The sequence below is a fragment of the Mesoplodon mirus genome, assembly GCF_964341445.2.
Source record: "Mesoplodon mirus genome assembly, chromosome: 16".
In the NCBI taxonomy this organism is placed as follows: domain Eukaryota; kingdom Metazoa; phylum Chordata; class Mammalia; order Artiodactyla; family Ziphiidae; genus Mesoplodon; species Mesoplodon mirus.
The window spans coordinates 7,684,448-7,708,609 of record NC_138992.1 but is presented as its reverse complement, the minus strand read 5'-3'; positions in this window follow the sequence as shown (position 1 = coordinate 7,708,609).

Here is a 24,162-nt window from a genome sequence, read left to right as displayed (position 1 = left end):
CAAAGGAAGAGTCTAGAGTGGTTCCTGAAACCGGAGCTTATGGTGTTTGGGGTCCTCTGAAAGCAGGGGGTGGGCAATCTTTCACTGTAAATATCTTCTGCTCTGGGGGCCACACTCAACTCTGACCTTGTAGAGCAAAAGCAGCCACAGACCACATAAACGAAGGAGCATGCCTGTGTTCCAAGACCTTTGATTTACAAAAGTGGGCACCTGGCAGGTGTGGTCCTCAAGCAGTTTGCGCTGGCCCCTGTGAAGCTGCGGAGAGGGGCATGGCTTTCTCCATCCATCCCCACCCCGAGCTTCTCTCAGCAGTGGGACCACTTGGCCCCCATCCCTGCAAGGTTGATCCTGATTGGTTTAGTACCCCAGGCCTAAGTCAGTCTATTCACTGAGGCACCACTGACCTCAGTGGCTGGCTCAGGATGGCGCAATCAGAGTAAAACAGGGAGTTTTTGCTCATTGAAAGGAGAGATGGTCTCTCAGCTTTCCCTAGATCCCTGCTTCTGTTCATTTGCCCTCCTCCACCACTTCCTCCTCCTGACCCTTCTCTCCCTCACCTCTCTACTTTCTCTCCCTTCATCTTTTCCCTCAGCATCTCTGTCTCCTTCTCTCTCTTTTCTCTCTCCCTTCCTCTCTCTCCCTCTTCTGTGCAGGAATAACTGCTATCTATGAAGGAGCTCATGGAATTTGAGGTTTTCATTAACCTAGAATCCAGGTTTTTTCCCACATTCCTTTCCACTTCAAATTCCATCAAATTGAGATAATTCAGTGTCCTGAGCCATTACTATGTGCCGGGTAGCAGTGAGTCCTAGGCCCTGGAGGTATAGACATGAAAAAGCCATTCCCATGTCCAGCAAACTCATGGCTGGTAAGGGGGATGGACACACAGTCAAGAAAAGGGCCAGCAGAGGCCATGTCTGAACAGAGATTGGAGGGAACTGGAGTGTGAGAGGGACACACACACACACACACAGAGGGCCAGGCGAGTACAGTCACAGAGGGTGGAAAACACTGATGTGTTTTAGAGATAACTCTTCAAACCTTTCCTACTCCACATGCCCCATGAGACCTGGGCCTCTTTAGAGTGACAGACCCACAGAGGAGCCTCAACATCATGATTCAGCAGCTGGTGGAAGCCCCAGCTGGCAGGGCAGAGTACAGAGGTGGCCGAGTAAGGAGCTGGTGGTCCAGGACAGATGTCTCCAGGCCTCATGGACAATTCATGTTTGCAGCCCCTAGACTCTTTAATGGGCAGTCTGAGGCTTGATTGATGTCACATTGCCTCCCAATTCTGACTTGGAAACTTCCCCTCTGTGTGACCTTGGGTAAGCCACTTTACCTCTCTGTGAATTAGCTCATTTGTTCAATGGAGCTACTTTCTAGGAATGGTTGTGAGTCTGGAAAGCATGGATATAGACTGCCCGGCACATAGTAGGTGCTCAGTAGACACAAGACCGTGATTTTATCAGTGCAATAAGGCAGGTGCCAGGATGCAAAGTGGCCGCATGGGATCAGAGGATGTTGGGGGTAGGCAAGGGTGGGGTGAGAAATGTTGACTAAAAGAAAATGTCACAACCTAAAAGTTGAGAATTATGTTTTATTCAGCAGACTTACTGAAGACTATAGCCGGGGATGGCAGCCTCTCAGGTAGTTCTGAGCGACTGTTCCAAAGAGGTAACAGAGGAACCAGGATATCTAGGAGTTTTTGCTGAAAAAAAAAATGTAGTTGAACATCAAAAGATTACTGCTAATTACAAAACCAGACATCTCAAATGAATGATTTTAGTGCTTTTCTGTATATGGGAAGACACATAAGTCTGAGCTTATTGAAATCATTCCTTTGCTATGCATCTTGACTATCTAGGGTCAGTATCCTGCTTTTCTCCACCCCGAATTCCCCACGGGGTGCACCCTTAGCTGCAGTGGCTGAGGGCTTTATTCACGTAACATCCTTCGTTTACTGATATGGCAGGCAACACTCTGTCCCACGGAGGGCAGAACACGTAGCAACAGGTGGAGACTCCTGACTACTCCCCTGGGCCACTTGAGTCATCATCGGGTGACCCAGACATACCCTCAACTTTGTGATTTTCTCTTAACAAGTCAGGACCGACCTTTGACCTTTGGGGTCCTGCCCACAGCCCTTTTGTAACAGAGAAGAGCCAAATCAGAATACAGGTTGGATCTGTTTCTTTTACTTTAGCCTTTGCTTCCCGTTGCTTTTGTTCACTAAAAGGATACTGTCTATACATAATGGCCTGCCTCGGGGAACCCTACCTTCTGCCTGAATGTTAAACCAAAGTGCCTTTGTTCAGGGAAACATCCAGACCCTGTCCACCTGTGGATGGATGCAAGAAAGAAGAAATTAGCACATCCCCTCCCCAAAGCTGGCCATTCCAGGGGATATTTGCAGAACTTACGGGCCTTTTTACTTTACTTCCTCATCTCCTCCCCCTCTCTGTGCTATAAAAGAAACTGGCATCCAAACCCCGACAGGATGGTTATTTTGAGGTTTTAGTCTGCCTTCTTCTGGGTCTGCCGGCTTCTTCCCTGCCTCAACACCTCGTCTCTGTTTTACTGGCCTGCCGTACGGTGAGCAGAGTGAACTTGGACTCGGTAACACTTTCACCCACCAAAATGCCTCAGCATTGGAGCTTCACCCACTCACTGAGTATATCTATTTAAAAAATAGATCTGGGGCTTCCCTGGTGGCGCAGTGGTTGAGAGTCCGCCTGCCAATGCAGGGGACACGGGTTCGGGCCCCGGTCCGGGAAGATCCCACATGCTGCGGAGCAGCTGGCCGCTGAGCCTGTGCTTCCGGAGCCTGTGCTCCGCAACGGGAGAGGCCACAGCAGTGAGAGGCCCGCGTACCGCAAAAATAAATAAATAAATAAATAAATAATAGATCTGTTTAATATATTATTAATATATTAATAATATTAATATGTATTATTGATATATTAATAATATTAATACATTATTAATATATTAATTAACATATCTTTTTTTAAAAAATTAAGGCTGATACTATTTTTTAAAATAGCTTAGAGGACCCAGAAGAGCCTGTGCTTTGGAGGAAGCCTTTGCCATGCGTGACTTGGTTGGTGGTTTTTACTAAACATTAATTTCCTTTTTCCCACTGCATCCAGGTCTTCAATGACTGGTCCCTGGGAGAAGACATATCTTGAGCCTCTTTGGGTCCTGATGGTTTTCGGATCAAGAGCGTTATTTGATGTTAGAGAAGGAGAGACCCCAGGGGGGATTGGTTTGCACTGTTGGGTCTGACTCCTGCACTTGTGGGTGATGTGTTTTCACAGCTGCCGGCTTCCCAGAAGCCTCTGCAAGTGGCAGGCCCCCTCTCTCCAGCGGATAAGCCCTGAAAGAGAGCAGGGCCCCAGCTGCCCAGATGGATCAGAGCGGAGAGCAACGACTTCATCAAAACCTTTGGCTGGTTGGACAGGTGCACCCAAAGGGGGATGGGAGCTCAGTGAGATGGGAATTGGACTTCTGGAATGTTTGGATCGGGGGCTGCCAAGAGGCCGCCTCTCGGATCAGGTGCCTCTCTTGTCACATAGATGTGCTGGAAAGAGCAAAAATGGTTGTGTGAGGAGCCACAGTGGAATCCTGGCTCTGCCTCTGGGACGGGCACGCCGTCGTCTGAGCCCAGGTCCTCGATCAGAGAGGCAGGGGTCACAGCCCTGACCTCCAGGAGTGCTCCTGGGACAGGTAATATGTGTGACTCATAAGAGGGGCTTCCATCAGACCATAGGCCCTTCTGTCTAGCTTGGCTCTGTGAGAACAGTGACTGAGGGTAGGGTTCCAGGTGACAATGGCCTGGCTATTTCTGAGACAGTGAGAAAAGGGTCTCCATTGAAACCTAGTGTCTCATCCAGGACCCTTACTGCAGGACCCCTGAGTGAGTGCCAGGCAGCTCTGGGGAACATGGAAGGCTTCAGAACTCCACGTCAGAGGACGACTGTTGCTCATGAAGCCGAATCCGGCCTCTGTACCCCGACACGGAATTAATTCTTGGATACAGCGTTCTGGGTGAAGTAGAAAAGAATAGCTTTATTGCTTTGCCAGGCAAAGGGGGCCACAGCAGGCTAATGCCCTCAAAACTGTGTGTCCCATCCTGGATGGAGTAGTAAGTAAGTTTTATAGTAATGGCTCAAAGAAGGTGTGATCAGCTCGTGGACATTCTTCTGACTGGTTGGTGGGGAGGTAAGTGGGAGTCGGCATCATCAACCTTCTGGTTCCACCCAGTCTGGGGGTCTGAGTGCTTGTGGGCAGCAGAGAGATAGCTGCTAGTTGTTATTAGAATGATCATCAATATCATCATCATGGCATCCTCATTTTTCACTCCTCTAAAGATGTTTATTCGCCTCTCTGTTTTGCAGGGGATAATACAGGCTCATAGAGGCCGGTCACGTGTCCAACGTCACATGGCGGAGCTGAATTTGAAAACCAGAGCTCTCTGTGCGTCCTGACACAGAGCACGATGATTCCAACTCCTGTACCCTGGAGCTCTGTCAGTTCAGATTCCCGGTTTGCTCCTGCTTCCAGAATGAGCTCTCTGTCAATTACCAGCTCCTGCCCCGCCGTCTCCAGGGCAGTGTAGGCTGATTGTTCTGTCAGGCTGGGGTCTGGGCAGGGCATCTCAATTTGGGCAGCTATTCAGTGGTCAATCCCAATCTAAAACAGAGACAGCAGGGTGACCTTACCCCCCGCGCTTCCTGAAATCCAGCCAGCCCCTCTCCCCAGTAAGGCACTCCATTTCTCAGCATGGAGTTTCCATCAGACATTTCATGCTAAGCTAGTCTAGTCCTAATTATAATTGGTTCTGGCGAGTTTTTGCAGGAGCTGTTCAATTCTTTATTTGCCCACCCTCTGAGGCTGTTCTCTACGTTGGGGAAAGAGCTCCCTGCATCCCTGAAAAGAAGTGTTTCCCCCGATCTTTGCTAGAACTCTCACTTTTGCCCCACTTCATCCCAGCCATCAGCAGTCTCTTTAGGTGGACATTTTTTTGATCTACTAGAATATTAGTGCTGGTCATTGGTGTGGTGGCTGGATGGTGTGTATCCTGATTTCTTTGATAGACCTTAAGCCTGGGGCTCTAGACATCTGGTTCTCCGTAGAGAATATCTACTGCTAGATCAACCTTCTCTCCAATGAGGACTAGCCAGTGGAAGTCCTGCCAAATTAACCTTGTGGTTTCTACAAATCTAACCGGAAATTTATGGGGTTCCACATGTGCCGTCACTAAGTTTAAATGTGTTGATTTAGGATTTGCCTTTTAGCTGGTTATGGCTCCTCATCAGCCCAGGATCTCAGTATCTGCAGGAAGGCAGCAGGGGGTTGGGAGTAGGCTCTCTACACTTACAAAACACAGGACACATCCATTATCCTATTTGGTCCCGAAAGTAAATAAGGATTATGATTTTTTCTGTCTACCAGATGAAGAAATGAGGCTCAGAGTGGTTAAGTAACTTGTCCCAGATCACACAGTTGTGACAGACCCAGGATGAGAATCTGATGTCAGTTGGATATCAAACCTCTTTTCATTCTGTCCATTTTCAGTTGTTTATTCATTTATTCCAAACCTATTTATTGGGAGCTTGCCAGAGAGTAATCTAGGCACTTGGGAGTCCAGCAGCAACGAACAGCTTTCTGCCCAACCAACAAACACTCCTGGAAAGTGATAATTGTTCTGCTGAGGATTAAACCAAGATGAGGCTGGTGGAAGTGTAACCTGGGACAACTTCTATGGAGGGCAAGGGACAATAGCTATGAAAATGTAAATTGCACGTTCACTTTGACTCCTGGGTAATTTATCCCACGGATGTGTTAGTACTTATGCAAAGCAGAGATATTCATGGCATCACTGAGCTAGCAAAAGAGTGGAAACAACTTAAATATTCACCAATAGAGTGCTGATTAAATAGAATGAGGTGTGTCCCTACAGTGGAGCATTTCGTAGCCATTAAAAAGAGGGAGGCAGGTGGAATTAGCTTCCTTGGAACACCAGAAATCTCGCGTGGCTCCAGGCATGCCCCAATCTTTGGGTTCTTTATGAATTTTCCTAGGAATTTGTCTCTGCTGCTCCCTCCCTCAACTCTGTCTGTGCTGGGTCATTGTCAGAGAGTCTCTCCTGAGTGACGCAAAGGCCACTGACAGCACTAGGCTTCAGCATTCTTAACCCCAGTGAGAGGAAAACACTATTCCATGCAATTCCCGTGGCCAACATGATTCATCTGCCTTGGGTCTTATGCCCACATGTAACCCCAGACTAGAGAGATGGGCTTCTCTGATAGGCTATGTCATGAGCTCACTTTGGAGCCAGGGAAGGGGTCAACCCTATCAAACCTCATGAACAGAACATGGAAGAACCACATTTTCTCAAAGGAATGTTGGGATGCTGTTACTAAAGAAAGCAGAGGAGGCCTGCTGGGCAGGCGAAAGCTCCAGATGTCCATACACATGGGGATAGTACCAGAAGCTGCTCAGCAGGTTATGGGAAGATTACATGAGATCAAGTGTATCAAGACCTTCCATGGTGCTGTTGCAGGAAGGGGGACCCCTTCCAGGACCCGAAAGTGGGCTCTTCTCTTGTCTAACACTTGAAAATGAACTGTCCGAGGAGACAGGCGTGCTGATAAAGCAAAAGACTTTATTGGGAAGGGGCGCCTGGGCGGAGAGCAGGAGGCCAAGGGAACTCGGGAGGGCCCCTCTGCTACGTGGCTCACAGTCTCGGGCTTTATGGTGATGGGATTAGTTTCCCGGTTGTCTCTGGCCAATCACTCTGACTCAGGGTCCTTTCTGGTGGTGTGTGCCTCGCTCAGCCAAGATGGATTCCAGCGAGGAGGATTCTGGGAGGTTGGTAGGCCATGTGGACCAGTGTCTCCTCTCTGCTTTTGACCTTTCCAGAATTCTTCCTATTGGTGGTAGCTTGCTAGTTCCTCATTTCCTACCAGGACCTCCTGTTGTAAGATAAGTCATGCAAGTGGCTACTACGGTGCCTAGTCAGGGCGGCCGGTTTCAGTCAGTGTTTCCCCTAACAGCGCTAAGTAGGGGTTAACTACATTTTTATTCTCTGTAACGCTCCTCTTCTATTTTGGCCTCTGACCATGCCTTGTTATGTGACAGTAGATAAAGTCTCTGACCTCCTTTCAGGGTCAGTGAGACCTGAGGACGTTTCTTTGTCTGAGATCTCCACGGTCCATCTCAGCAAAAATGGTCACAGCTCTTCTCACTGTATCCGCACCCCTTACCACACAACTGGGAGCTCCTTTCATCAGAAGTGCAGTCAGCTATCACACATCTTGAATTGAGGTGGTGACTTGTTTTGGCCAATGGAATCCGGCAGAAGGGGCAGTATGTCATCCCAGGCTGGGCCTCAGGAGGCCCCGCACATTTCTGCTCGCTCACTTGGGATCCCGGGCAGTGGCCGTGTGTAAACAAGCCTGCACTAGCTTGCTGGAGTTTGAGACCACATGACCACGGGGTTCTCAGCCAAGGCCCATCCTGGACTGCCCAGGCCTCTGCTGACCTGCCGGCCGTACAGACTCAGAATCAAGCCCAGATCTGCAGAACTTCCCAGCGGGCCCACGGACACGTGAGCTAAATAAATGCCTGTGATTTTAAGACACTAAACCTTGGGGTGGTTTGTTCCACCCAATAACAATTAGCCACAGTCCCTTTGTAGTACAGGTCTTCTGTATCTTCAAATCCTGTTAAATGCCATTTTCTGCTCACTCCCTGAATATACTGGGAGAGATAAAGGCCTTTTGCTCCCCGCAAAGCTGAGCTCCCTGCATATTAAACAGCTTTCTTTCTGTAGCCTCAGTTCCCAGGGTTTAGATTGACCAGTGTTGGGCAGAAGCAGGTTCAAAGATGCTGTTCTCCATCAACTACCTGACATGTTGACTTTCTTAGTTTGCTGGAGTCGTGGTGCATGTTTTTTTTTTTTTTTTTTTTTTTTCGGTACACGGGCCCCTCACTGCTGTGGCCTCTCCCGTTGCGGAGCACAGGCTCCGGACGCGCAGGCTCAGCGGCCATGGCTCACGGGCCCAGCCGCTCCGCAGCATGTGAGATCTTCCCGGACCGGGGCATGAACCCGTGTTCCCTGCATCGGCAGGCAGACTCTCAACCACTGCGCCACCAGGGAAGCCCATCAAGCATTACTTTTAATAGTGGTAAAGCACATATAAAATTTAACATCTTAACCATTTTGAAGTGTAAGTGCTAAGAAGTATATTCACACTGTTGTGCAAACATCACCACCATCCATCTCCAGAACTCTTTTTGTTTTGCAAAACTGGAACCCTGTACCCATTAAGCAATAACTCCCCTTCCCCCCTCCCCAGAGCCCCTGGCAACCACTTGTCTACTTTCTTTCTCCATGAATTTGACTACCCTAAGTAGCTCGTATAAATGGAATCATACAGTATTTGTCCTTTTAGGATTGGCTGATTTGACTTAGCATAATGTCCTCCAGGTTCATCCAAGTTGAAGCATGTGTCAGAATTTCCTTTCTTTTTTTTTTTTTTTTTTGCGGTACGCGGGCCTCTCACTGTTGTGGCCTCTCCCGCTGCGGAGCACAGGCTCCGGATGCGCAGGCTCAGCGGCCATGGCTCACGGGCCCAGCCGCTCCGCGGCATGCGGGATCCTCCCGGACCGGGGCACGAACCCGTATCCCCTGCATCGGCAGGCGGACTCTCAACCACTGCGCCACCAGGGAGGCCCAGAATTTCCTTTCTTTTTAAGGTTGAATACTATCCCACTGTATGCATGGACCACATTTTGTCTAATCATTCATTGGTTGATGGTCACTTGGGTCGCTTCCAGCTTTGGGCTATTGTGAAAGATGCTGACATGAACATGGGTGTAAACATATCTGCTTGAATCCTTGCTTTCAGTTCTTTTGTGTGGGCTTGCTGGATCATATGGTAATTCCACGTTTAATATTTTGAGGAATTGCCATACCCTTTCCCATAGCAGCTGTACCATTTTCCATTCCCACCCGCAGTCCACAAGTTCCAATTTCTCCACATCCTCTCCAGCACTTGTTATTTTGTTATTATTATTATTTTAGTCATCCTAATGGGTGTGAGGTGCCAAACTGGGTTTTGGGGCGTGGAAAGGAGTGAGAAGTGCTCAGGAACAAATTGACTCTGCACTGCCTCACCCCATCCCATTGTTTCTGGGCATCGGCTGTAATGATGGGTGTAAGGGAGCCAAGTAAACCCTGCATTGCTGTGCAGACACAGGGATGGTAACTCCAGAAGGGAGAAGGAGTGAGGATCATAGAGGCAAGATCTGAGTCAAGGTGGTTAACAGAGTCGGGCTTTTTGACTTTTTGGTCTCTGCTTAGTGACACTTGGACCTACCGCACACACCAGAACCACATCCAGAAATGTTCCAGGATCAGGCACTGAACCCTGTTGCTGTCCTTTTGTAGCTGCTTGCTCAACACCACCCAGAGCACGGGTGTGACTAGTTAACCTCCTGAGAGCCACATCCTGAAGGAAGCAAAGGGCCCAGCCATGTCACTGCCAGGGCCAGCCTGGGCACACCTTGGCACCAGAAGCAGAGGCTGGGGACACTCCAACACAGAATGTCAGAAGACCCAGGAACAAACCCTAAGCCTATTGCCCTGGGTTTCGGACTCTGTTAGGAGCCAGGATGCAGGGTGAACAAGAAGCTGTCTCTGCCCTGTACTGACTTGCAGTCTGGCCGCATAAACACACAATTATCAATATAAGCATGCAGTTCTTCACCATGCAGTCCGTACCGTTGGCAGGCAGAGGAGGGGAGCTGCCCTACACAGCCCGGGGACGGGGGTCAAGGAGGTGGATGGAGGCTGGATCGATGGAGTGCATACGTGCCTGCATGCGTGCATGAATGCATGTGTGTGTGAGTGTGTGTGTGTGTTGGGGGGATGGGTGGTGACTGGAGAAATAGGTAAGGGTCAGGTCATCCGGGGCTAGGCTAAAGTGTTGTGTTTACCCTTATTTGCGAAACACTGGAAGGCTTGAACTTGACTGTACTGAAGTTTGGAAAGACCATAATGGCTGCTTGGTGAAGAAAGAACAGCCGGGGGCTGGAGGCTGGGAGACCAGGCTGGACACTATTGCCGTGGTCCAGGCAAACAACGCTGGGGCCTGATGTCGGAAGGTGGCAGTGGGGATGGAGAACAGAAGCAGAGAGCTATTCCGAGGGCCTGACTGATGTGAAGCTGTGACTTCCAATCCTTGATCACTTGGTCCGCCTTCCAGAGAGGTGATAATTCAGTCAGTTCATATGGATTCACAAGGCATGGTTTATTTCTGGGTGTCTCACTCCAGCTTCTCCTTGGCCTCTTTTCCTGATGTCAGTGAATTGCATTGCTATTGAGTGCCTCCCATTTTATAAACACACCATTAGGTTGGGTAGCTGTCTTAGCCAGGGTGATTAATGTTAGTTGTTATAACAAACAACCCCATAATTTCAGTGGCTTAACACAATCAAAATTTGTTTTTCCCATCATTAAGTCCAATGGGGTTGGATGGCTGAATTTCCTAAGTCCAGAAGACTCAGTAGTCCAGGTGCCATTTGGTCAAGGGCCCAGGTGTCCCCAGAACCTTGGAGTCTCTCTGGAGCCTCAGAATCCCCTACTACATCCAGCCAGCACATGATCAAAGAGAAAGAGCACAGAGAATCATGTGGGAAGTTTGAGGGGACAGGTTTGGAAGTGGCATAGATCATGGGTACCCATAGTTCATAATTTAGAACCAGCCGTATGACTTGGATCAAAGAGTCTGGGAAGTATAGTTAGTCTGTGTGCTCAGGAAGAGGAGGGTGGAGCTGGTGACCATCTGGCCAGATGCTGCCATGACGTCAGAGGCGTGAACAGCAGTTGGATGAACTGGGAGAGGTTCACGTCAACCACATGTCCTTTCTTTAATCCAGAGCGCTTTGGTTTCTTCCTTCATCTTAAATAACTCCAGCTCTTAAGAAAAGTGAATAGAATAGAAAGTTCCAGGTGTGTTTAAAGCTGGCCTCATCCTCTGTTTGGTGTTGTGTCAGACCCAGCGGGCACTGTGGGGAATGACAATAGGGTGCTCACGTTCACAGCAGAGGGAGGCCACGGGCTCTAGTTTCAGCTTAATCCATGTACATATCAGACACAAAGACCTTGGTTTCCTTGTCTCGCCACTTGCTGGGCTGGTCCAGGCAAAATCGCTCTGTGATTCCTGGTGGTATGAGTGGATCCTCACGATCTCCACACCTTCCTGGGGGGAAAAAAATGCTGCACAGGGCAAGGAATAGGAAGGCAAAAGAGAAAATTAGGGGTATGTGATGGAAGATAAAGGCCCCTTATCAGTCGGTGGGAGAGGGAGGTTTGAAACTGAGCTTTATCCTTTATCAGTTGAGCTCTGACAGCCTAAATTAATTATTTCCTGTAGTTTACCTTCTCATTCACATGCTTATCTAAAAGTCCAACATCCCTGTTTGGCTTTTAGAAAGCCTCTTAACCGTTTTAAGCTTCTATTTTCTTATTTCTAAGTCAGATTTGAAGATTTCCAGACGCTGATCTTTTATGTCTCTGTAAAGGAATCCTGAAAAGGGAAAAAGTGAAGGAGAATGACTAAGAGTCACAGCCTCCATCTTTACTGGGGAACACATTAGGCAGACTGGCATTCCCAGAAATGCTTGGGATCTAGTATGTCATTGAGTCAACCATGGCCAAGGAATAAAACAATCCATCCCAAGCCGATACCCTCAATCTAGCTAGATCACTCTATGCCGGGTGCCATAGTCTCTCATCTGTCCTGGCAAGACCACATGGGTGAAAATGCTGGTTTCACAGTTACGAAGAGGAATCCTTCATTGCACAGGGTGGTGTAAAGGAGTCCTGGGCACTTGACTGCTGGTTAGATTTCCACCCAGGACTCGGGCTTCCGAAGGGACTGTGGAAACCACTAACGAGTGAATCCCCCTCTTTTCTAAGCCAGCGAAAGGACCTGTGATAAAGACTTGGCCCACCAACCACTCAAAGGAGAAAACACTACCAGGAAAAAAGGAGCACCAAAGCTTCAGCATCAGGTAGAATGGGCACTGGTTGTTTCACCTGCATTTCTCCTTTCTTCTGAAAGAGCTCTCTGATTTTCCTGGAAAACTCCCCCTTTCTCACTGTCATCCTCTTGGTTCTGGAGGGGTAGGGTTGGCTTCATCCATTAACCCCAGTCCAAAGCCAATTACACTGGTCAGAAAGATTGGTTTTGAGGACGGTCAACGACATGTCCTAGAACTGATGGAAGCAAATGCCTCTTTGCTGGGGTTGCTTAGAGGCAGATGCCCGAGAAAGGAGCTATAAGAGAGGAATGCCAGCCAAGAAAAGAGAGAAACTGAGTCCTGAGGACCTGTCCAAGACCCCGAATCCTGCCATCCGTGAGTCTCGTATGCCCAGTAGACTTTTGATTCCCCTCCTGATTGAAGATATTTAAGGGGGCAAGAAGAGGGTCTGTTTCTTGCAACAGAAAGGGCTCTGAGTAATGCAAGGGGGCACAAGATTGCCCAAGCCGTTGGAATAAAAGTAATTATAATTACATTGGTACTAACTCCTCTCTGAGATGCTGGTAAGCACTTCGCAAGTATTGGCTCTTTCTTTCTTAATAACTTACAAGAGAGGTATAATTCCTACCATTATAGAGCTGCAATAATTACTGTTCTGTTAGGTTGAGTGACTTGGCCAAGGTTGAATTGTTTGTAAGTGGTGGAGCAGGGATTCACACTCACTTCTTTTTTTTTCATATTTATTTGTTTGTTTGTTTGTTTGTTTATTTTTGGCTGCGTTGGGTCTTCGTGGCTGTGCACGGGCTTCCTCTAGCTGTGCTGATCAGGGGCTATCCTTTGTTGCGGTGCGTGGGCTTCTCATCGCGGTGGCTTTTCTTGTGGAGCACAGGCTCTAGGCGCGCAGGCTCAGTACTTGTGGCACGTGGGCTTCAGTAGTTGTGGCTTGCAGGCTGTAGAGCACAGGCTCAGCAGTTGTGGCTCACGGGCTTAGTTGTTCTGCGGTAGGTGGGATCTTCCCGGCCCAGGGCTCGAACCCGTGTCCCCTGCATTGGTGGGCAGATTCTTAAGAACTGCATCACCAGAGAAGCCCCAAACTCCCTTCTGCTTATACCAAATGCCATGGGCTTGTCACTTATCATGTGGTCTCTCCTGTAGGGAGGGGCTGAGCAAACATGGGGACAAAGAGGAGACCCAGGCCACAGAGTTCCTTTAGATATCCATATTGTTGAAAGGATTTTCCATTAAAGATACGAACATCTAGGAAAGGAGTTACTGTTAGAGGAAAGAAAACGATTGAGAGTCAACGAACAAACGAAAACAACACAACCTCAACACAGCCACAACAAATCAAGTGCTACTTGCAAAGAGCACACTCCTAAATAGAAAACACAGGAGTGAGCTAAGGTTTATTTTGCGCTTAACACGTTATTTTGTCTTTCTGTGCATGAAATAGAAACAAACTAGAACTAATGTGTTACAAGGATACAGTCTTACAGAGCCCGAGGTCCTGGATCTAGCTGAAGTTCAGACAAGGTTTGGAAGTGGGGAACAGAAGGACCCCAGGCTTCTAACTCTTATTTCTACTTCCCTCTGCTTGTCTATTTTAGCCTTTTCTTCCTCTGTGGACAGGCTTCCCCTAATCTGCAATCCGTGGGGCAAGACCTGGCTGTCCCATGAATTCCTGGTAGGCATGTTTCACAGAGACCCAGCCACCCCCAGAGGCTGACTTTCTGTCTCAACTCCCACTTACTGCCATGTCCAAATTTCTCCAAAGAGAGTGACTGATTGGCTTGGTGGAGTAAGCCGTCCACCTGGTCCATTCAATCCTGGCTCTCCATTGGTCGAAGTGGAGGGCAAGGAGTGCCAGGCCACAAGAGTTAGGACCCCATGTGGGAGGGCCCTGTGATGCCCTGCCCAGGTGTCCCATCAGGAGTTGAAGACCTATCAGCCCCTTTCTGATATTGCCTCACCTGCAATCATGCCCCTTTTATGGGGAGGGCTTCCTCTTCCCCCATTTGGGTCATGTCTGAAGGCCACTCTCAGGTCCAGAGGTCTTTGTGGGCTGCCTTAAGCCTCTTTGGGGCTTGAATCACAGCTTAACTTCTCCCTCTCCTCAGTTCTACGTCCTTCCCTTCTAGCCTGCAAAGGCACTCTTCAATAAATTTCCTGCATCCAAATTTCTGTCTGCATCTGCTTACTGGAGAACCAAACCCATGGCAGTTGGTCGCAAGAGTTGCCCGAGAAAGAACACACTAAGGTGAGATTCTGGAGCTGCTTGTCTGGGGATGAGGACTCCATCCCTGGTGTTTGGTGGAGCACAGAGACCCCCAACACCAGGCAAAAGAACATTCACTGCTGGTAAGCTGGGGCAGTTATCAGTGGGGCGGGGAGGGATGCACTAGCTGGTGTCATGTATCAGATGTTTTATAGATATGGGGTGAAGAGTAAATAAAAGGACAATGAAATGGAGTGGCCATTGCTAAGCTCAACTGTTACTCTGGGAAACCATAATGAAAAGGCGAGAGAGTGACTAATTGGCAAGTAAGAGCTAAATGTGAAAGCAGGGACTCCTGATCAGCATTGCAAAGAGGCTCTCAAGTCCTGAACAATAGGGCAGAGAAAGCTGAAGACTTATCAGAATACTTGAAAGAAAAAGTAATTCCCCACTCAGGCAGGTCTGCCATGCCAAGGTCTCCTGACCTTGCTTGGGAACCACTTGGGTTGATGTGTCCCCAGACCTTGAATCTCTAGATTCCCCTGAATCTCTGGGCCTCTCATCCCTATTGAGGAATAACATCCCCTCTTTCTTTGCTTGAAGATGTTGGAGTGGCCTTGCCCCCTGTGAGGGAACATCAGCTGCTTCAGGGTCTACATCCACTTCTCCCCATCCCTAGCTGCTTGGCTAATAACCAGGGCTAATTCACATCTCATCTGGGGCCATGCCGAGAGGGAGGAACGAGCTGAAGTAGCTGCAGGATCTAGTCCGCCTGTGTCAGCAGGAGCCGGGGGAGGATGCACGAGACTGGATTTTGAGGGTTGTGATCAAGGAGGAGTGGGAACATCAGATTGGATAAAAGCCAGAGTTTATTGATCTGGGGGCAGTTTCCTGGGAGACAAGCGTTAGAACTCTGGAAGGAACTCTGGGGGCTGCTGAGAAAGCACTGGCTCCAAGAAGCAAGGAGAAAACAGTGGCACCCATGCCCTGACTTGGGACAATGCTGAAGGTTTTTCCATTTTCCAGGCCCCCCGGGGCGGGGGCGTCACCAGAGACCTTGCTTGGCTGGAACTGCAGAGTAGCTCAACTTCTCCCTTTGCCAAATCCTGCTTTCTCCCTCTCTATTAAGTATTGATTGTAATAGCAAATTCCTAGGTACCTTAATTTAAAAAAAATTGAACTATCGTTAATTTGCAATGTTGTGTTAGTTTTAAGCGTACAGCAAAGTGATTCAGTTATATATATATTTATATTGTATATTCTCAGTACATATATATATATATAAATATATTCTTTTTCAGATTCTTTTCCATTATAGGTTCTGACAAGACATCGAGTATAGTTCCCTGTGCTATAGAGTAGGTCTTTGTTGTTTACCTATTTTATGTACAGTAGTGTGTATATGTCAATCCCAAACTCCTAATTTATCTCTCCCCCACCACCCCCTGCTATTCCCTTTGGTAACCATAAGTTTGTTTTCTATGTCTGTGAGTCTATTTCTGTTTTGTAAATAAGTTCATTTGTATCATTTTTTCAGATTCCACATATAAGCGATATCATATATTTGTCTTTCTCTGTCAGACTTAACTTCATCTAATATGATAATCTCTAGGTCCACCCATGTTGCTGCAAATGACATTATTTCATTCTTTTTTATGGCTAAGTAGTGCTCCATTGTACATATGTACCACATTTTCTTTATCCATTCATCTGTCGATGGGCATTTAGGTTTCTTCCATGTCTTGGCTATTGTAAATAGTGCTGCTATGAACACTGGGGTGCGTGTACCTTTTCGAGTTAAGAGTTTTTTCTGGATATATGCCCAGGAGTGGGATTGCAAGATCATACGGTGGTTCTATTTTTAGTTGTTTAAGGAACCTCCATACTGTTCTCCACAGTGGCTCTGCCAATTTACATTAGGTACCCTAATTTTTATTTCAAGGCCTGTTGCCAGGGGAACCCAACCTGCTACAGGCACCATCCCTCCTGGTGGGGCAGAAGTATAGTTGCTGGACGTCTGTTCCCTAGAGTCTCTCTCTGTCTATACTGGCTGGAAGAGCAAAAGGTTTGCCCAAAGCAAATCAGTAGTGCCACCAGGTTTCAGATCCAGCTATGTCTGTCTACAAAGCCATTGTTCTTCTTTTTACATCCTGCTGTGTTTTCCTATTTAATACATAATTTCATAATCAATCTGTTGGCAAAGTGTCTAAACTTACAGGCAGAGCAAAACCGAGCTGATAGACATCAACTATAGCATGTAGCTGGAAACAGTTGGAACACTGTGTATAAGACGATGAGCTAAATGTCTGTGATTTGTTCATTCATTCCTTGTTTTATTCATCTAACAAACCTTTGTTAAGCCCTTACACTATGCCAGGCCCTAGGCTATGTACTGAGGATACAGCAAGGATTAAAGCTGAGATTCTGATTTCAAAAGTTATGGTCCAGCAGAACAGAATGCCATGTAAACAAGTAAGTGCAATAAATCATTTAAAGGCAGATAAAGGATGGTTAAAGCGTCCACTTATAACCTATGAGGATAACTGAGCATGGTGTTTTGAAGTCAGAGGCCCGCAGGGCTTACTGTGCACACCAGGGTCAGTAAAATGCTGGCATCATCTCGTATAGAACTGGCAATTAAATTGATAACCCCATCTTTCCCTTGTGCAACTGATCCTGGTGTGAGCCCAAGTACCAGGAGCAGTCCTGCATCCCATATTACAAAAAATCACAGCCACAGCTTTGTATGTGGTAGCTTGGGCAGGTGTGGCTTACTGACAACTTATGAGCAAAGCCGATTGTATTGGAAACATTTTCATTTTAATTTACAAAGCCAAGTAGGATGAGATTCAGGATGCCGCCACTCAAAGATGGAAGGAGTACTATTGTGTTGGGCGCTTATAAAACATGAAGATGTGATCCACTTTTTTTCTAGCACTGGTTACCATATTGCCCAGTAATCTATAGCTGCCCTCCTACTTCGTGGGAGTCAATCAGAGCTTCCAATGGGAAAAGTTCATGGAAGAAGAGCAAACCCAGTGGTTTTAAAATTCAGCACAGTGGAGAAGGATTCGAGATAGAAAAGAGGATGGAGAGGGAGACAGTTAATAATTAACCAACAGATGAGTACTGCTGTTTTCCATTAAAAATAGAAATGATAATATGCTATTAAAAGGCTTATAGTGGGAGAACAGATGAATGTGGCAAGAAAACTGACAAGAGGGGCTATAATCAAAGCTATAATATTAAACAAATGGGAAATTCTGGGAGAACAAATATAGGCTTTACTCTTTGCTGCATCCCTAGCATCTAGCCCAGGGAGTAAGAGCACAGAGTATCTAGCACAGAGTAGGAGCTTAATACATGTTTGTTAAATAAATTAATTAATGATTGACTGGCTGAATGAATCACAGACACTTGACTCATCATCTTATATGTAGTGTTTTAATTGTTTCCAACTACATGTTTAACCTTTGGAAAATCATCCCTTCGGTGATATTTATCATCTTGGCTTTTCTCTACCTGAAAACTTAGATGCTTTGCCAACAGATTGACTATAAAATTAGGTGTTCAATAGGAAAACACAGCAGGATGCAAGAGGAAGCATGGTGGCTTTAAAGGAAGACATATCTGGGTTTTAAAATTGGCGGCAGTTCCAAGACTGGGCAAATCACCTTCTCTCCCAACGCTATGGACTTCTTCATCCCATTGAGGTTAGAACTAACTGAGGTCATGTACAGATTTTCTCTTCGTTCCAAAGAACTACTCTGGGGGTAAGGAGGGCTGATTTTTAAGTGTTTATGGACACATGAGATGACGTGGTTTAAACTTTGGCCATAACCCAGAGGTTGTTCAGATTTTGGCTCTATTTAGCTTGAGGGTTAGATTTAGATCCATCCTTGCCATGCAGACCCTTGATGGGTTATTAGGTCAGGTGAGCGGCCAATATGGGGGCAACGGAACTAATCACAGCTGCCTTTGGTGACCTTTGACTATTCTATCAACCGTGTGCCACCCTGCAAAGCCCAGGGCCCACAGTAGCTCTTGAGTTAATTTAATCATCACTTTCCTCTGGAAGTATGATTACTTTTATTCCCATTTTACAGTTGAGAAAAATGAGGTGCAGATAAAGTCTTAAAGTTGCTCAAGACCAGACCTCTGGTGTGTGGAGCAGCCTGAATGTCAGGGCAGGGGTGCCTGCCTGCAAGGACATTCCTGATGTGTCATAGCCTTTCTTCTCTGCCTGAGCACTGGCTAGGGGGCAGGAGGCCGACCGCAGCCCTTTACAATCCCAGTTCCCCACAGAGGAGAATTCACCACGATAGTTATGGATCAAGACATCAGGCTTAGCTGCAAGAGGAGCATTTGAGGTGCGTGGCATTCACAGAAAAATATGAGGGGACCGTCATAAAAACAACTGTCACATTATAAGGGTCATATCCTGTGATTATTATTATCGTTGTTGTTGCTATGACATTTACTTGCACCCTTTAGCCCTGTTCTAAGCACTTTCTGTGTATATCTAATCCTTTAACCAGTCATGATGTAACTTCTGTTATAATTTTCATAATACATAGGAAGGTGCTGAGGTCAAAAAAGGAGATGGCTTCCCAAGCCAGGGAGGATATCTTATTTAACCTGGACCACGCTGTCAAATGAGGAGGCAGAGACTTCTAGCGGTTGAGTAGTTTTTCCAAGCCTCACAACCAGAAGGCAAAGAAGTGGGAATCGTCTCAGATCCCTCTGCTCTGAGGCTGTATCTCCCCACCAGGCACGCTCCAGCTGCCACCCCACCGTCCTGGAGAGGGAAGCGTGGAGGCTGCTTCCACAGCCCCTCAGGGTATCATCTACCCACCGGGTCACCAGCTTTCCTGGGTGTTTGGGAAGGGGTAGGTAAATGCTCTAATGCTGTAGTTCACGGAAGTGGATGCCGATTTCCAGGAGCCTGCAAACACCATCGGGTATTGGCTGGTGGGATATAGGCAAGAGGAAGTGAGTAACGTCCTCCAAGCCCTGCTCTGGTGCGTTTCTCCCATCAGCCCTGAAAGGAGGTACTGATAAGTCTGCACCCACAGGTGGAGGATGGGAAGCTTAAGGCAGTCCCATTGCCTCTGCCTGGTTGTCACGCTGGTGACCCTGGGAGAAGCAGCTTCCTCCCGGGGCATCCTTCCCCACTGGCCTCACCATCAACCCCACTACCTTCCAAGGAGTTGCCCAGTCCTAGTGACAGGGCTGTTTTCAACAGTTCTTGAAGTGTATGTGCCTCGGAAGTCCCCCTCAGTCAACACGGACGTGGCATCTTCCTGATCCTAGAGTCCCCATTCTTGCCTTTACAGCATTTTGCAGGAAAGGAAACATAACTCACCCTTTTCCCAGCTACTGCCCATAGCCCTTCCAGCTGCCATGTCCTACTGCCTGCCAAGGAAGGAGGAGGAGTCTGGGCACAGTCCAGCCTGTGGGCTCTGTTTCTTAGCTGGCAGGGTACTTGTGGTAAAGAGTCAAAGCATCCATGTGCCTTCCCTTCCATTCAACCTTCTCCACGTGCGTAGGTGGCTGGAGAAGTGAGTTCAGGGTTGATCGTGTGCAGCTGAACAACGTGCTTCCTCCTGGGCTCCACCTCCCTCCAATGTGCATCTTCCATGCAACCAGAGGTTGATAGACTCAAGCTTTAGATTTCAGTGGGTACAGGGGTCCTGTCGGCCTCAGGCGGCTCATCTATGCTGTGGATTCGTGACAGGGGCTCGACTTCTGGGTCCTTTGCCTTTCATTCTGCTATTATGTCTTGTGTCTACAGATTTCTTGGGATCCAGGGGAGGGAAAGGGATCATTGGCAGGGCAGAATTCAGGCACTGATGGCTGTGTGTCCTTAATACTTAACAGCAATTTCATTCTTAACAGCCATGACAAGAGCACATGAGTAGAGGGGGGAAAGCAGGCATGCACCACATGCAAAGATGGGCATGCCAAAATGCTCGCGTCCAACAACAGAGACTGGGCCTTGTGCCACCCTGGGCACACTCATGAGCTTCTAGCCTGGATGGACTTGTCCTTGTTAGGGCCAAGACTGCATGGGTCTTACTGCCATGCTTGGCACAAATTCATTGCTGAATTTAAAAGGTGATGATTGTTAGTGTGGTTTAAGACTAGATGCTTAACAGACTGTTCCAAGATGTTTGATCATAGATGTGACTTGGATGGACCCTGCCTTTTGGGGGGCCCCAAACTGCTGTAGGAGGTGAGAGCTGGGACTGCGTCTGTGAAGGCAGAGAAGGGGGCCCCTGAGAAGACACAGAGCTAGTCATGCCAGGCTGGAGCCTTAGGAAGCAGGGATGGTCTGGGTTGAACTGCTTCACAGCTGTGGGATCTTGGCCAAGTCTTTGCCTCTCTGGGCTTTCATTTCCTCTCCTAACTTAGGAATAGCCCTTCTCTCTCCATGAGTCTCTCACAAGCACTAAGTGATATTAATTACTGTCTTTTATTGAACACCTACGATAGGTAAGAGATGGGATGGAGAGATGGGATCTATCAATCCATAAGACATCATCTCTGACCTTGAGACCCAGTTGAGTGGCAGAGGCAGACACCCAAACTTGTATTAATCGTATGTTAATGATGTAAATGGAGAGACACACGGGCAGCTGCAGAAGCCCAGAGCAGGAGTGCCGTCCTACGGGGATCTCATTTCACCTTCCCAAATAACCCAGCGGTGGAGGTGGGTATCGCCAGCCTCGTTATACGGGGGAGGCACAGAGGGAAGTCACCACCCCAAGTCACATTGCCAGGAGTGGCCTAATCAGAAATTGGACCCGCGGGCTTCCCCGGTGGCACAGTGGTTGAGAGTCCGCCTGCCGATGCAGGGGACACAGGTTCGTGCCCTGGTCCGGGAAGATCCCACATGCCACGGGGCAGCTGGGCCCGTGAGCCACGGCCTCTGAGCCTGCGCTTCCGGAGCCTGTGCTCCGCAATGGGAGAGGCCACAACAGTGAGAGGCCCACGTACCGCAAAAAAAAAAAAAAAGAAAAGAAATTGGCCCCGCATCTGCCTGGCCCCGCTTTTGTCTCCCTGTGTCTCACCCGTGACTGCGCTAGGCTTGGCACTGGTCCTGCAGCCCCTGTCCCTGCTCGAGTCCCACCCCTTTGCTTCCTCTCCTCTCTGCACGGCAGTCTCCTGGGTTGTAAAACAATGGGGTTGGGCTGCACAGCCTCTGCCGCTGTGGGATTCCAGCTGTTCACCTCTGCTGCTCACAGATGTGACTCGACTGTCTGTTTCTTGATTTCTTGTCTTTCATCTGGACACTGGATGACCTCTGAGACAGGTGGCCTCTTCCAAGGAGAGGGGAGATGCTGCTTGATCTTCAGTCCCTTGAGGAGATTTCCCAAGGGAGGGAAGTGAGGCCAAGGAGGAGGGATCTGTGAGAAGAAGCCACTTTGCTGATGGCCAGTGATGTCAGGGGCTCTGAGGGGTGTGTGTGTCTCCGCGTCTGTGTGTGTCTCTATGCGTATGTCTCTGTATTCTGTGCACACATGTGCATGTGTCTGAGGCTCCCAGGAGGAGGGAATCACTCCCACAGAGAAGGAGGCTGGGATTGGTATTTCTGTGAGTCCTGGGCTATTGAGACAAGTACCGACTTGGGAAAGGATTTAGATACATCCTCTAAGAATAAGCTAGAAGAGGCTCCACTGCAAAGAGGAGGAGAAGGTGTCCACCATGGGGGAAGACAGTCCCAGGCTCCCCTCCAGCTTCAGCCCCCAGTCCCCCCTGCATCACCTGTCCCAGCTCTGGATTTACCCACAGACCCGTGGTTCTCGCACACCCGACTCTTCCTCCGCCTTTCCTTGGCTCACCCCGTTTCCCTTCCTGGAAGGCCCTCCTGTATCCTCACCTCCATCTGACTAGTGCCCCCTCGCCTCTGCAGCAGATGCTGTGGGTGCCCCGCCCCGGACTACCTTGGCCAGGTGTCAGGTCACCTGCAGCGGCACTGAGCAGTGACAGCCGCTTCCAGCGACCAGCGCCTCCCACCTTCTGCTTCTCTGCCCGAGGGCTCCCTTTGGCAGAAGCTGGCTCCACAGGGCACAGGGCAGGTGGGAAGAGCCATGATTTGCACCCCTCGCCCCGGAGTAATCTTCAGTCAATGAGGGACAGGAGTGTGTGAATAAATGCCCAGCTTCCTGGGCCCTTGAGAGGACAATGCTGAGATGTCTTTTACACAATTGTGCCTGGGTCACAGGGTCACCTGCCCACGAATGCCCCTTGAATGGGTTTTGTCCCCCCTGGAATCACCTTCCCCTTTCTCTTGCTTCCAGGGGTCACCCACCTAGTCAGCCACCTACTCCTGGGTCCTTGTCTCAGGTCTGCTTGGGTACTGAGATGCCAGTTAAGGCCGACACAGCCCTCACAGCCTTACCTGGTGATGCCACCTGAGAGCTGGTGAGGGCCCCTCCTCAGAGCGCCATGGCATGCCCCGCACCCCATGACTTCCCCATCACAGCACGTAGTTCCAGGCATCACAGCAGCCCGTTTCCTGCCCTGTCTCCACCTCCAGACCAGGTATTCCTGGAGGGAAGCAGCTGTGTCTTTGTCTCTCTAGACTCCAAGTGCTTGGCAAATAGCAGATTCTCAGTAAATATTTGCTTCTTAATTCAGTGATTCACCAGCCATGAGGCTCAGTTTCTCCCTTTACAAACGTGCCTCTAATGCCCCTGACCTTATGAGTTTCCAAGAAGACAGCAGGTGTCACATAAGGCTCCTGGCACAACGGGGTGTCCTGATATATTATAACCACGTGTTATGGGCTGAACTGTCCCCCCTCCAAATTCATAGGTTGAAACCCTAACCCCCAGCATCACAGAATGTGACTGTATTTGTGGATAGAGCCTTTAAAGAGATGTATTTAAGGTAAAATGAGGTCATGAAGGGTGGGCCTTAATCCAGTCTGACTGATGTCCTTAGAAGAAGAGGAGATGGGGACACAGAGAGCCACCAGCCACGTGTGCACACAGAGGACACAGAGAAGATGACTGTCCATCTGCAAGCCAAGGCGAGCAGCCTCGGAAGCCACGAACCCAGCCCATGTTTTAATCCTGGATTTCCAGTTTCCAGAGTTGTTAGAAAACAAATCTGTTATTTAGGTCATCCAGTCTGGGATATTTTGCTACGGCAGCCCTCAGAGACTAATCCACTATGGTTATCTACGGTTATAATCATAGGTGTGGGAAGAGCATACCCCAGGTCCAGAAGAGCTGGCTTATGTTTCTTATATTTTTTTAAGGGCTCTAATGTATCTCAGACTTTTTTTTTTTTTTTTTGCGGTACGTGGGCCTCTCACTGCTGTGGCCTCTCCCGTTGCGGAGCACAGGCTCCGGACACGCAGGCTCAGCGGCCATGGCTCACGGGCCCAGCCGCTCCATGGCATGTGGGACCTTCCCGGACCGGGGCATGAACCCGTGTCCCCTGCATCGGCAGGCGGACTCTCAACCACTGCGCCACCAGGGTCTCAGATTTTTAATGATCTTTTCTAACCTGGCGTTTTTTTCTTTTTTTTGGTATAAATGCTGCTTCTAAGGCAGGATTAAAATGTGATTAAAAACAATCTGGATCATAATATATAAACAACCACATGCTGGGTCTGCTCTCCTGATCCCAGAGCCTTCTGCCCAGGCAGATGGGCTGAGTAGTGTAGCTACAATCCAGGCCTGCCGGGTAGGTCCTCCCACTGCAGCTCAGGGGGAGTGAGCGGAAAGGCCAGGATGCGGCCACAACAAAGCAAGAGGACAGGACAGGCCTACAGGGACAGAGGGAACCTTGCCTACCACAGTGCCCTCCTGTGATCCATTCAAACTCGGTCAGCAAGGAGATCACCAACAGCGAGATGGGCCGCTGTTCCCATGCCTCCC